The sequence below is a fragment of the Lepisosteus oculatus genome, chromosome 14 (genome assembly GCF_040954835.1).
Source record: "Lepisosteus oculatus isolate fLepOcu1 chromosome 14, fLepOcu1.hap2, whole genome shotgun sequence".
Lineage (NCBI taxonomy): Eukaryota > Metazoa > Chordata > Actinopteri > Semionotiformes > Lepisosteidae > Lepisosteus > Lepisosteus oculatus.
The window spans coordinates 56062225-56075617 of NC_090709.1; the positions used below are offsets into that span (position 1 = coordinate 56062225).

Below are 13393 nucleotides of genomic sequence, written 5' to 3' on the forward strand. Positions count from 1 at the left end.
TGAAAAAAAAATATTACTTGCTATGAATACAAACACTGTTACAGGAGGCGTGTTAGGGCTATTTTAGCTTAGATCATCAATTCATCTTACATTTCTTCTCCACCTATATCAACAGCGTCATCGCTACTGAGCGCTAAAGGCAGGTCCTGGCAATACAATCTTCTTTAGAAAACATTTTTAAAACTATTTCCACTACCATACATAAAGTAAAAGATACCGATTGCACGCAACTAATAAAATCTCTTATCCAGGGACGTTGTAGCTAGATGCAAATTCCAATCGAAAATGTATCTGCTTTAAAATTTTCTTTTGGATCCACAGGACGATCAGCATGAGACTCAAAATATACCTGTGTTTGATTGTACAGCATAGATTGTACAGCATGTATGTTTACATTTATGTTAAAATTAAGGTAAATATATCAAAATATCAACATCCAACTTCACAGTGCTAACGTACTGTAACAGTGCTTGTCAAATTCTCAAACAAATCTGCGTTGTATTTCTAAACTCTTTTAGCAGAAGACGCAACAGGAGTATAAATGATATCTCCCGCCAGCCATTCAAAGATACGTTTCCAAGGGTGAATATGGATTTCTGGGGAGTTGCGGTGTTGATCACTATTGGACTTCCCCGGTCTCAAGTGTTGTTGTTGGACACGGGCAAAAGACTCGCATTTTCTGCAAATATAAAGAGGGTTAAGGTTTCGGCTTTAGCAGAGACAGTGTTTACATTGACAATAATAAGAAGATCGTCCCTGGGTGGGTTTGAACCACCAACCTTTCAGTTAACAGCCGAACGCGCTCGCCGATTGCGCCACAGAGACTGACGAGAGAGGCTTTTCTCCATTCGCACCTTTCCGGTCAAAAAATAAACATTGCTTGAATTTTCTTGCCAGTCGGCAATATTCCTACTGCTCTGATAGCCAAGAATTACATTTCATTTTTCACAAGCTGTATGAATTTCTTGAAAAACAAGTTGTTGCAGAAAGGAAATGCATTCATGCTTTAAACTAAATCAAGCCCTATGCGGTTGTCCAAGATGGTAGTTTCTGCACAAAAAGACAGGAAGAAAGGCACAGCTGGGATGTGGAGCCCGGATCTCCAGTTAACGAGACAGGTACTTAAACCGACTCAGCTACGGTGCCGGCAGAATTCTCCTCTTTTATAGCCGCTTGGACACACCGCTCTGAGCCATCTGCGTTCACGAAGCCCTGAGTCTGCCGGCTGAGCAAGCTGCCTCCTTTACACGGAACAGGAGCCCTGACCGTAAGAGAAATGAAGAGAAATGGCTTTTATTGGGCACTTTTCATGTCCAATGCGCTTGACATCTCCCAAGGGGGACAGAGTTCATTAACGACACTTTTCCTTTCTTTCTTCTTTCTGTACACTTTGATGAAACAAAACGAGAAATCATGTAAGGGAAAATGTCTTTTTTCATGGAGAAAACATGCACCGGGAAATGTTGTGTTTAGAAGAAGTGAGTTAACATGAAAAGTGACCTAATTTACCGGAGCAAATGCTCACCAAGCAAGATCTGCTTTACTACTAGAGAGAAGTAGAGTGAAAGACGTGGTCATTTCACGCCGTTGTGGAACGAAACGCTTTTGTCTTGGAATTCTAAATCAATTAGAAATTCAGACCGACACATAAAGGCTTTGTCTGCTTAAAAGTGATGATTTTTTAAAACTAAAAAAAAATGTAGAAAACACGTTTCTCACTTAGAAATTTAAGATGGGGGTGGGGTATTACTAGTAGCGGCACTGAACTCACCATGGTGCAATTAATTTACGTGACGGGCTAGTGGTTTAATGGATAACGCGTCTGATTTCGGTTTATAAGATTGTCGATTCGACTTCTACCGGGGTTGTGTGATTCAAATCAGGCTCCTCAGAAATAGATGTCTGTTATGTAAATGAACCCCACCTGAAAGCAAACGTTGGGTCTGGGTTCCTTTCTTTCCTGCATGAAATAGCAAATCGTTACAAAAAAAAACACCAACTAATGTCCAATAGTCCAATAGTTAGTCATTTAAGTAAACATGAATATACTGTAAGGTCCTGGTACATGGGAGTGGATTTCAACCACAATTAAAAGAAGGGCAAATTATAATTACAGGCTTCAGACACTTTTTCATACAAAAGTGACCAAACACTCCCTAACTTTCAGGTTTGCTTGAACCTGTAACAGAAAAGCAGTTTGAAACTTCCATTCTCTGATGTCACTGTCTCTATAGTCGGACGTGATGTTTCGCGGAAGTGCAGTGTGCCTTTTCTCTTGTCGTGTTCAAGATGAAATGCTGCATAAGCTCCTGACTGGGTGTTCTGTACTGTTCTGTTATTTCGTTCGGATTACCTAGGTGGTGTACAGCTAAAACCCAACTGCATGGTGTAAATTCCGGGTTCGGCACCAGCAGCACCTGCCAACACATCAGCTGACCTCGACGTGATTTGAACACGCAACCTTCTGATCTGGAGTCAGACGCGCTACCGTTGCGCCACGAGGTCACTTGCGACAAGTGCTTTTAATTCACCCAAAGAGAAAAATCAGCGTCCCTGAAAAAGATTGTTTTCATTCTCTCCTGTGAGGAGCGCCGCTCTTCCAACGAGGGTCTCTTCTTCCCAGACCACAGATTATTCTTCCCGCCCGGCTCTCTCACGGAGAGCAGACACACCGTCTCCACTAATGTGTTTACTACATCTATAGATCTGACCCCCTACAGCCCCGATATTCCTGGACAGGATATTTACCACCAGCCCGGTGAACTTCTCATCTTGACCTCTCCCAGGAGGAGCACAATTAACACAGAATCCTCTCTCCATTTAGCAAATAACACAAAACACTGTTTACCTGTCAAGACAGAAAACCAGGCTGCTCCAGGTGAGGCTTAAACTCACAACCTCGGCATGAGTCCACTGAACATGTCATTTTACATGGCCTGAACCAGGAAAGAGGCTGGAAGTCAAGAAATTATGGTTTTGTTTTAATACTTGCCTACTCTTTTAATTTTTCGGTCAAATCTTTTATTTGGGAGTACTTTCAATGGATGTTAATCTTTGTCCCGATGCACGATTCTGGGCCATGGTGTGTCTTGAATAATGTTCTTATAGGCTTCAGTTTGGAAAAGTGCGGTCTTCAGAAGCTACTGAAACCGCTAATGGTTACATAACACTTAATGCAAAAGCAACGTTCGGGTTTGAAAAAAAAATATTACTTGCTATGAATACAAACACTGTTACAGGAGGCGTGTTAGGGCTATTTTAGCTTAGATCATCAATTCATCTTACATTTCTTCTCCACCTATATCAACAGCGTCATCGCTACTGAGCGCTAAAGGCAGGTCCTGGCAATACAATCTTCTTTAGAAAACATTTTTAAAACTATTTCCACTACCATACATAAAGTAAAAGATACCGATTGCACGCAACTAATAAAATCTCTTATCCAGGGACGTTGTAGCTAGATGCAAATTCCAATCGAAAATGTATCTGCTTTAAAATTTTCTTTTGGATCCACAGGACGATCAGCATGAGACTCAAAATATACCTGTGTTTGATTGTACAGCATAGATTGTACAGCATGTATGTTTACATTTATGTTAAAATTAAGGTAAATATATCAAAATATCAACATCCAACTTCACAGTGCTAACGTACTGTAACAGTGCTTGTCAAATTCTCAAACAAATCTGCGTTGTATTTCTAAACTCTTTTAGCAGAAGACGCAACAGGAGTATAAATGATATCTCCCGCCAGCCATTCAAAGATACGTTTCCAAGGGTGAATATGGATTTCTGGAGAGTTGCGGTGTTGATCACTATTGGACTTCCCCGGTCTCAAGTGTTGTTGTTGGACACGGGCAAAAGACTCGCATTTTCTGCAAATATAAAGAGGGTTAAGGTTTCGGCTTTAGCAGAGACAGTGTTTACATTGACAATAATAAGAAGATCGTCCCTGGGTGGGTTTGAACCACCAACCTTTCAGTTAACAGCCGGACGCGCTCGCCGATTGCGCCACAGAGACTGACGAGAGAGGCTTTTCTCCATTCGCACCTTTCCGGTCAAAAAATAAACATTGCTTGAATTTTCTTGCCAGTCGGCAATATTCCTACTGCTCTGATAGCCAAGAATTACATTTCATTTTTCACAAGCTGTATGAATTTCTTGAAAAACAAGTTGTTGCAGAAAGGAAATGCATTCATGCTTTAAACTAAATCAAGCCCTAAGCGGTTGTCCAAGATGGTAGTTTCTGCACAAAAAGACAGGAAGAAAGGCACAGCTGGGATGTGGAGCCCGGATCTCCAGTTAACGAGACAGGTACTTAAACCGACTCAGCTACGGTGCCGGCAGAATTCTCCTCTTTTATAGCCGCTTGGACACACCGCTCTGAGCCATCTGCGTTCACGAAGCCCTGAGTCTGCCGGCTGAGCAAGCTGCCTCCTTTACACGGAACAGGAGCCCTGACCGTAAGAGAAATGAAGAGAAATGGCTTTTATTGGGCACTTTTCATGTCCAATGCGCTTGACATCTCCCAAGGGGGACAGAGTTCATTAACGACACTTTTCCTTTCTTTCTTCTTTCTGTACACTTTGATGAAACAAAACGAGAAATCATGTAAGGGAAAATGTCTTTTTTCATGGAGAAAACATGCACCGGGAAATGTTGTGTTTAGAAGAAGTGAGTTAACATGAAAAGTGACCTAATTTACCGGAGCAAATGCTCACCAAGCAAGATCTGCTTTACTACTAGAGAGAAGTAGAGTGAAAGACGTGGTCATTTCACGCCGTTGTGGAACGAAACTCTTTTGTCTTGGAATTCTAAATCAATTAGAAATTCAGAGCGACACATAAAGGCTTTGTCTGCTTAAAAGTGATGATTTTTTAAAACTAAAAAAAAATGTAGAAAACACGTTTCTCACTTAGAAATTTAAGATGGGGGTGGGGTATTACTAGTAGCGGCACTGAACTCACCATGGTGCAATTAATTTACGTGACGGCCTAGTGGTTTAATGGATAACGCGTCTGATTTCGGTTTATAAGATTGTCGATTCGACTTCTACCGGGGTTGTGTGATTCAAATCAGGCTCCTCAGAAATAGATGTCTGTTATGTAAATGAACCCCACCTGAAAGCAAACGTTGGGTCTGGGTTCCTTTCTTTCCTGCATGAAATAGCAAATCGTTACAAAAAAAAACACCAACTAATGTCCAATAGTCCAATAGTTAGTCATTTAAGTAAACATGAATATACTGTAAGGTCCTGGTACATGGGAGTGGATTTCAACCACAATTAAAAGAAGGGCAAATTATAATTACAGGCTTCAGACACTTTTTCATACAAAAGTGACCAAACACTCCCTAACTTTCAGGTTTGCTTGAACCTGTAACAGAAAAGCAGTTTGAAACTTCCATTCTCTGATGTCACTGTCTCTATAGTCGGACGTGATGTTTCGCGGAAGTGCAGTGTGCCTTTTCTCTTGTCGTGTTCAAGATGAAATGCTGCATAAGCTCCTGACTGGGTGTTCTGTACTGTTCTGTTATTTCGTTCGGATTACCTAGGTGGTGTACAGCTAAAACCCAACTGCATGGTGTAAATTCCGGGTTCGGCACCAGCAGCACCTGCCAACACATCAGCTGACCTCGACGTGATTTGAACACGCAACCTTCTGATCTGGAGTCAGACGCGCTACCGTTGCGCCACGAGGTCACTTGCGACAAGTGCTTTTAATTCACCCAAAGAGAAAAATCAGCGTCCCTGAAAAAGATTGTTTTCATTCTCTCCTGTGAGGAGCGCCGCTCTTCCAACGAGGGTCTCTTCTTCCCAGACCACAGATTATTCTTCCCGCCCGGCTCTCTCACGGAGAGCAGACACACCGTCTCCACTAATGTGTTTACTGCATCTATAGATCTGACCCCCTACAGCCCCGATATTCCTGGACAGGATATTTACCACCAGCCCGGTGAACTTCTCATCTTGACCTCTCCCAGGAGGAGCACAATTAACACAGAATCCTCTCTCCATTTAGCAAATAACACAAAACACTGTTTACCTGTCAAGACAGAAAACCAGGCTGCTCCAGGTGAGGCTTAAACTCACAACCTCGGCATGAGTCCACTGAACATGTCATTTTACATGGCCTGAACCAGGAAAGAGGCTGGAAGTCAAGAAATTATGGTTTTGTTTTAATACTTGCCTACTCTTTTAATTTTTCGGTCAAATCTTTTATTTGGGAGTACTTTCAATGGATGTTAATCTTTGTCCCGATGCACGATTCTGGACCATGGTGTGTCTTGAATAATGTTCTTATAGGCTTCAGTTTGGAAAAGTGCGGTCTTCAGAAGCTACTGAAACCGCTAATGGTTACATAACACTTAATGCAAAAGCAACGTTCGGGTTTGAAAAAAAAATATTACTTGCTATGAATACAAACACTGTTACAGGAGGCGTGTTAGGGCTATTTTAGCTTAGATCATCAATTCATCTTACATTTCTTCTCCACCTATATCAACAGCGTCATCGCTACTGAGCGCTAAAGGCAGGTCCTGGCAATACAATTTTCTTTAGAAAACATTTTTAAAACTATTTCCACTACCATACATAAAGTAAAAGATACCGATTGCACGCAACTAATAAAATCTCTTATCCAGGGACGTTGTAGCTAGATGCAAATTCCAATCGAAAATGTATCTGCTTTAAAATTTTCTTTTGGATCCACAGGACGATCAGCATGAGACTCAAAATATACCTGTGTTTGATTGTACAGCATAGATTGTACAGCATGTATGTTTACATTTATGTTAAAATTAAGGTAAATATATCAAAATATCAACATCCAACTTCACAGTGCTAACGTACTGTAACAGTGCTTGTCAAATTCTCAAACAAATCTGCGTTGTATTTCTAAACTCTTTTAGCAGAAGACGCAACAGGAGTATAAATGATATCTCCCGCCAGCCATTCAAAGATACGTTTCCAAGGGTGAATATGGATTTCTGGGGAGTTGCGGTGTTGATCACTATTGGACTTCCCCGGTCTCAAGTGTTGTTGTTGGACACGGGCAAAAGACTCGCATTTTCTGCAAATATAAAGAGGGTTAAGGTTTCGGCTTTAGCAGAGACAGTGTTTACATTGACAATAATAAGAAGATCGTCCCTGGGTGGGTTTGAACCACCAACCTTTCAGTTAACAGCCGAACGCGCTCGCCGATTGCGCCACAGAGACTGACGAGAGAGGCTTTTCTCCATTCGCACCTTTCCGGTCAAAAAATAAACATTGCTTGAATTTTCTTGCCAGTCGGCAATATTCCTACTGCTCTGATAGCCAAGAATTACATTTCATTTTTCACAAGCTGTATGAATTTCTTGAAAAACAAGTTGTTGCAGAAAGGAAATGCATTCATGCTTTAAACTAAATCAAGCCCTATGCGGTTGTCCAAGATGGTAGTTTCTGCACAAAAAGACAGGAAGAAAGGCACAGCTGGGATGTGGAGCCCGGATCTCCAGTTAACGAGACAGGTACTTAAACCGACTCAGCTACGGTGCCGGCAGAATTCTCCTCTTTTATAGCCGCTTGGACACACCGCTCTGAGCCATCTGCGTTCACGAAGCCCTGAGTCTGCCGGCTGAGCAAGCTGCCTCCTTTACACGGAACAGGAGCCCTGACCGTAAGAGAAATGAAGAGAAATGGCTTTTATTGGGCACTTTTCATGTCCAATGCGCTTGACATCTCCCAAGGGGGACAGAGTTCATTAACGACACTTTTCCTTTCTTTCTTCTTTCTGTACACTTTGATGAAACAAAACGAGAAATCATGTAAGGGAAAATGTCTTTTTTCATGGAGAAAACATGCACCGGGAAATGTTGTGTTTAGAAGAAGTGAGTTAACATGAAAAGTGACCTAATTTACCGGAGCAAATGCTCACCAAGCAAGATCTGCTTTACTACTAGAGAGAAGTAGAGTGAAAGACGTGGTCATTTCACGCCGTTGTGGAACGAAACGCTTTTGTCTTGGAATTCTAAATCAATTAGAAATTCAGAGCGACACATAAAGGCTTTGTCTGCTTAAAAGTGATGATTTTTTAAAACTAAAAAAAAATGTAGAAAACACGTTTCTCACTTAGAAATTTAAGATGGGGGTGGGGTATTACTAGTAGCGGCACTGAACTCACCATGGTGCAATTAATTTACGTGACGGGCTAGTGGTTTAATGGATAACGCGTCTGATTTCGGTTTATAAGATTGTCGATTCGACTTCTACCGGGGTTGTGTGATTCAAATCAGGCTCCTCAGAAATAGATGTCTGTTATGTAAATGAACCCCACCTGAAAGCAAACGTTGGGTCTGGGTTCCTTTCTTTCCTGCATGAAATAGCAAATCGTTACAAAAAAAAACACCAACTAATGTCCAATAGTCCAATAGTTAGTCATTTAAGTAAACATGAATATACTGTAAGGTCCTGGTACATGGGAGTGGATTTCAACCACAATTAAAAGAAGGGCAAATTATAATTACAGGCTTCAGACACTTTTTCATACAAAAGTGACCAAACACTCCCTAACTTTCAGGTTTGCTTGAACCTGTAACAGAAAAGCAGTTTGAAACTTCCATTCTCTGATGTCACTGTCTCTATAGTCGGACGTGATGTTTCGCGGAAGTGCAGTGTGCCTTTTCTCTTGTCGTGTTCAAGATGAAATGCTGCATAAACTCCTGACTGGGTGTTCTGTACTGTTCTGTTATTTCGTTCGGATTACCTAGGTGGTGTACAGCTAAAACCAACCTGCATGGTGTAAATTCCGGGTTCGGCACCAGCAGCACCTGCCAACACATCAGCTGACCTCGACGTGATTTGAACACGCAACCTTCTGATCTGGAGTCAGACGCGCTACCGTTGCGCCACGAGGTCACTTGCGACAAGTGCTTTTAATTCACCCAAAGAGAAAAATCAGCGTCCCTGAAAAAGATTGTTTTCATTCTCTCCTGTGAGGAGCGCCGCTCTTCCAACGAGGGTCTCTTCTTCCCAGACCACAGATTATTCTTCCCGCCCGGCTCTCTCACGGAGAGCAGACACACCGTCTCCACTAATGTGTTTACTACATCTATAGATCTGACCCCCTACAGCCCCGATATTCCTGGACAGGATATTTACCACCAGCCCGGTGAACTTCTCATCTTGACCTCTCCCAGGAGGAGCACAATTAACACAGAATCCTCTCTCCATTTAGCAAATAACACAAAACACTGTTTACCTGTCAAGACAGAAAACCAGGCTGCTCCAGGTGAGGCTTAAACTCACAACCTCGGCATGAGTCCACTGAACATGTCATTTTACATGGCCTGAACCAGGAAAGAGGCTGGAAGTCAAGAAATTATGGTTTTGTTTTAATACTTGCCTACTCTTTTAATTTTTCGGTCAAATCTTTTATTTGGGAGTACTTTCAATGGATGTTAATCTTTGTCCCGATGCACGATTCTGGGCCATGGTGTGTCTTGAATAATGTTCTTATAGGCTTCAGTTTGGAAAAGTGCGGTCTTCAGAAGCTACTGAAACCGCTAATGGTTACATAACACTTAATGCAAAAGCAACGTTCGGGTTTGAAAAAAAAATATTACTTGCTATGAATACAAACACTGTTACAGGAGGCGTGTTAGGGCTATTTTAGCTTAGATCATCAATTCATCTTACATTTCTTCTCCACCTATATCAACAGCGTCATCGCTACTGAGCGCTAAAGGCAGGTCCTGGCAATACAATCTTCTTTAGAAAACATTTTTAAAACTATTTCCACTACCATACATAAAGTAAAAGATACCGATTGCACGCAACTAATAAAATCTCTTATCCAGGGACGTTGTAGCTAGATGCAAATTCCAATCGAAAATGTATCTGCTTTAAAATTTTCTTTTGGATCCACAGGACGATCAGCATGAGACTCAAAATATACCTGTGTTTGATTGTACAGCATAGATTGTACAGCATGTATGTTTACATTTATGTTAAAATTAAGGTAAATATATCAAAATATCAACATCCAACTTCACAGTGCTAACGTACTGTAACAGTGCTTGTCAAATTCTCAAACAAATCTGCGTTGTATTTCTAAACTCTTTTAGCAGAAGACGCAACAGGAGTATAAATGATATCTCCCGCCAGCCATTCAAAGATACGTTTCCAAGGGTGAATATGGATTTCTGAGGAGTTGCGGTGTTGATCACTATTGGACTTCCCCGGTCTCAAGTGTTGTTGTTGGACACGGGCAAAAGACTCGCATTTTCTGCAAATATAAAGAGGGTTAAGGTTTCGGCTTTAGCAGAGACAGTGTTTACATTGACAATAATAAGAAGATCGTCCCTGGGTGGGTTTGAACCACCAACCTTTCAGTTAACAGCCGAACGCGCTCGCCGATTGCGCCACAGAGACTGACGAGAGAGGCTTTTCTCCATTCGCACCTTTCCGGTCAAAAAATAAACATTGCTTGAATTTTCTTGCCAGTCGGCAATATTCCTACTGCTCTGATAGCCAAGAATTACATTTCATTTTTCACAAGCTGTATGAATTTCTTGAAAAACAAGTTGTTGCAGAAAGGAAATGCATTCATGCTTTAAACTAAATCAAGCCCTATGCGGTTGTCCAAGATGGTAGTTTCTGCACAAAAAGACAGGAAGAAAGGCACAGCTGGGATGTGGAGCCCGGATCTCCAGTTAACGAGACAGGTACTTGAACCGACTCAGCTACGGTGCCGGCAGAATTCTCCTCTTTTATAGCCGCTTGGACACACCGCTCTGAGCCATCTGCGTTCACGAAGCCCTGAGTCTGCCGGCTGAGCAAGCTGCCTCCTTTACACGGAACAGGAGCCCTGACCGTAAGAGAAATGAAGAGAAATGGCTTTTATTGGGCACTTTTCATGTCCAATGCGCTTGACATCTCCCAAGGGGGACAGAGTTCATTAACGACACTTTTCCTTTCTTTCTTCTTTCTGTACACTTTGATGAAACAAAACGAGAAATCATGTAAGGGAAAATGTCTTTTTTCATGGAGAAAACATGCACCGGGAAATTTTGTGTTTAGAAGAAGTGTTAACATGAAAAGTGACCTAATTTACCGGAGCAAATGCTCACCAAGCAAGATCTGCTTTACTACTAGAGAGAAGTAGAGTGAAAGACGTGGTCATTTCACGCCGTTGTGGAACGAAACGCTTTTGTCTTGGAATTCTAAATCAATTAGAAATTCAGAGCGACACATAAAGGCTTTGTCTGCTTAAAAGTGATGATTTTTTAAAACTAAAAAAAAAATGTAGAAAACACGTTTCTCACTTAGAAATTTAAGATGGGGGTGGGGTATTACTAGTAGCGGCACTGAACTCACCATGGTGCAATTAATTTTCGTGACGGGCTAGTGGTTTAATGGATAACGCGTCTGATTTCGGTTTATAAGATTGTCGATTCGACTTCTACCGGGGTTGTGTGATTCAAATCAGGCTCCTCAGAAATAGATGTCTGTTATGTAAATGAACCCCACCTGAAAGCAAACGTTGGGTCTGGGTTCCTTTCTTTCCTGCATGAAATAGCAAATCGTTACAAAAAAAAACACCAACTAATGTCCAATAGTCCAATAGTTAGTCATTTAAGTAAACATGAATATACTGTAAGGTCCTGGTACATGGGAGTGGATTTCAACCACAATTAAAAGAAGGGCAAATTATAATTACAGGCTTCAGACACTTTTTCATACAAAAGTGACCAAACACTCCCTAACTTTCAGGTTTGCTTGAACCTGTAACAGAAAAGCAGTTTGAAACTTCCATTCTCTGATGTCACTGTCTCTATAGTCGGACGTGATGTTTCGCGGAAGTGCAGTGTGCCTTTTCTCTTGTCGTGTTCAAGATGAAATGCTGCATAAGCTCCTGACTGGGTGTTCTGTACTGTTCTGTTATTTCGTTCGGATTACCTAGGTGGTGTACAGCTAAAACCCAACTGCATGGTGTAAATTCCGGGTTCGGCACCAGCAGCACCTGCCAACACATCAGCTGACCTCGACGTGATTTGAACACGCAACCTTCTGATCTGGAGTCAGACGCGCTACCGTTGCGCCACGAGGTCACTTGCGACAAGTGCTTTTAATTCACCCAAAGAGAAAAATCAGCGTCCCTGAAAAAGATTGTTTTCATTCTCTCCTGTGAGGAGCGCCGCTCTTCCAACGAGGGTCTCTTCTTCCCAGACCACAGATTATTCTTCCCGCCCGGCTCTCTCACGGAGAGCAGACACACCGTCTCCACTAATGTGTTTACTACATCTATAGATCTGACCCCCTACAGCCCCGATATTCCTGGACAGGATATTTACCACCAGCCCGGTGAACTTCTCATCTTGACCTCTCCCAGGAGGAGCACAATTAACACAGAATCCTCTCTCCATTTAGCAAATAACACAAAACACTGTTTACCTGTCAAGACAGAAAACCAGGCTGCTCCAGGTGAGGCTTAAACTCACAACCTCGGCATGAGTCCACTGAATATGTCATTTTACATGGCCTGAACCAGGAAAGAGGCTGGAAGTCAAGAAATTATGGTTTTGTTTTAATACTTGCCTACTTTTTTAATTTTTCGGTCAAATCTTTTATTTGGGAGTACTTTCAATGGATGTTAATCTTTGTCCCGATGCACGATTCTGGGCCATGGTGTGTCTTGAATAATGTTCTTATAGGCTTCAGTTTGGAAAAGTGCGGTCTTCAGAAGCTACTGAAACCGCTAATGGTTACATAACACTTAATGCAAAAGCAACGTTCGGGTTTGAAAAAAAATATTACTTGCTATGAATACAAACACTGTTACAGGAGGCGTGTTAGGGCTATTTTAGCTTAGATCATCAATTCATCTTACATTTCTTCTCCACCTATATCAACAGCGTCATCGCTACTGAGCGCTAAAGGCAGGTCCTGGCAATACAATCTTCTTTAGAAAACATTTCTAAAACTATTTCCACTACCATACATAAAGTAAAAGATACCGATTGCACGCAACTAATAAAATCTCTTATTCAGGGACGTTGTAGCTAGATGCAAATTCCAATCGAAAATGTATCTGCTTTAAAATTTTCTTTTGGATCCACAGGACGATCAGCATGAGACTCAAAATATACCTGTGTTTGATTGTACAGCATAGATTGTACAGCATGTATGTTTACATTTATGTTAAAATTAAGGTAAATATATCAAAATATCAACATCCAACTTCACAGTGCTAACGTACTGTAACAGTGCTTGTCAAATTCTCAAACAAATCTGCGTTGTATTTCTAAACTCTTTTAGCAGAAGACGCAACAGGAGTATAAATGATATCTCCCGCCAGCCATTCAAAGATACGTTTCCAAGGGTGAATATGGATTTCTGGGGAGTTGCGGTGTTG

The 13393-nt window shown here is 41.6% G+C and overlaps 7 non-coding genes across 7 annotated transcripts; all 7 read right to left on the reverse strand.

Moving 5' to 3' along the window:
* Window positions 1-751: 751 nt before the first annotated feature.
* trnan-guu (transfer RNA asparagine (anticodon GUU)) lies at window positions 752-825 on the reverse strand. Its single transcript has one exon. It is a non-coding gene; the product is annotated as a tRNA-Asn (tRNA).
* Window positions 826-2433: 1608 nt separating this feature from the next.
* On the reverse strand, window positions 2434-2505 carry trnaw-cca (transfer RNA tryptophan (anticodon CCA)). Its single transcript has one exon. It is a non-coding gene; the product is annotated as a tRNA-Trp (tRNA).
* Window positions 2506-5628: 3123 nt separating this feature from the next.
* On the reverse strand, window positions 5629-5700 carry trnaw-cca (transfer RNA tryptophan (anticodon CCA)). The gene has a single exon. It is a non-coding gene; the product is annotated as a tRNA-Trp (tRNA).
* A 1441-nt stretch (window positions 5701-7141) lies between these two features.
* On the reverse strand, window positions 7142-7215 carry trnan-guu (transfer RNA asparagine (anticodon GUU)). Its single transcript has one exon. It is a non-coding gene; the product is annotated as a tRNA-Asn (tRNA).
* A 1608-nt stretch (window positions 7216-8823) lies between these two features.
* On the reverse strand, window positions 8824-8895 carry trnaw-cca (transfer RNA tryptophan (anticodon CCA)). The gene has a single exon. It is a non-coding gene; the product is annotated as a tRNA-Trp (tRNA).
* A 1441-nt stretch (window positions 8896-10336) lies between these two features.
* Window positions 10337-10410, reverse strand: trnan-guu (transfer RNA asparagine (anticodon GUU)). Its single transcript has one exon. It is a non-coding gene; the product is annotated as a tRNA-Asn (tRNA).
* Window positions 10411-12017: 1607 nt separating this feature from the next.
* trnaw-cca (transfer RNA tryptophan (anticodon CCA)) lies at window positions 12018-12089 on the reverse strand. The gene has a single exon. It is a non-coding gene; the product is annotated as a tRNA-Trp (tRNA).
* Window positions 12090-13393: the final 1304 nt, after the last annotated feature.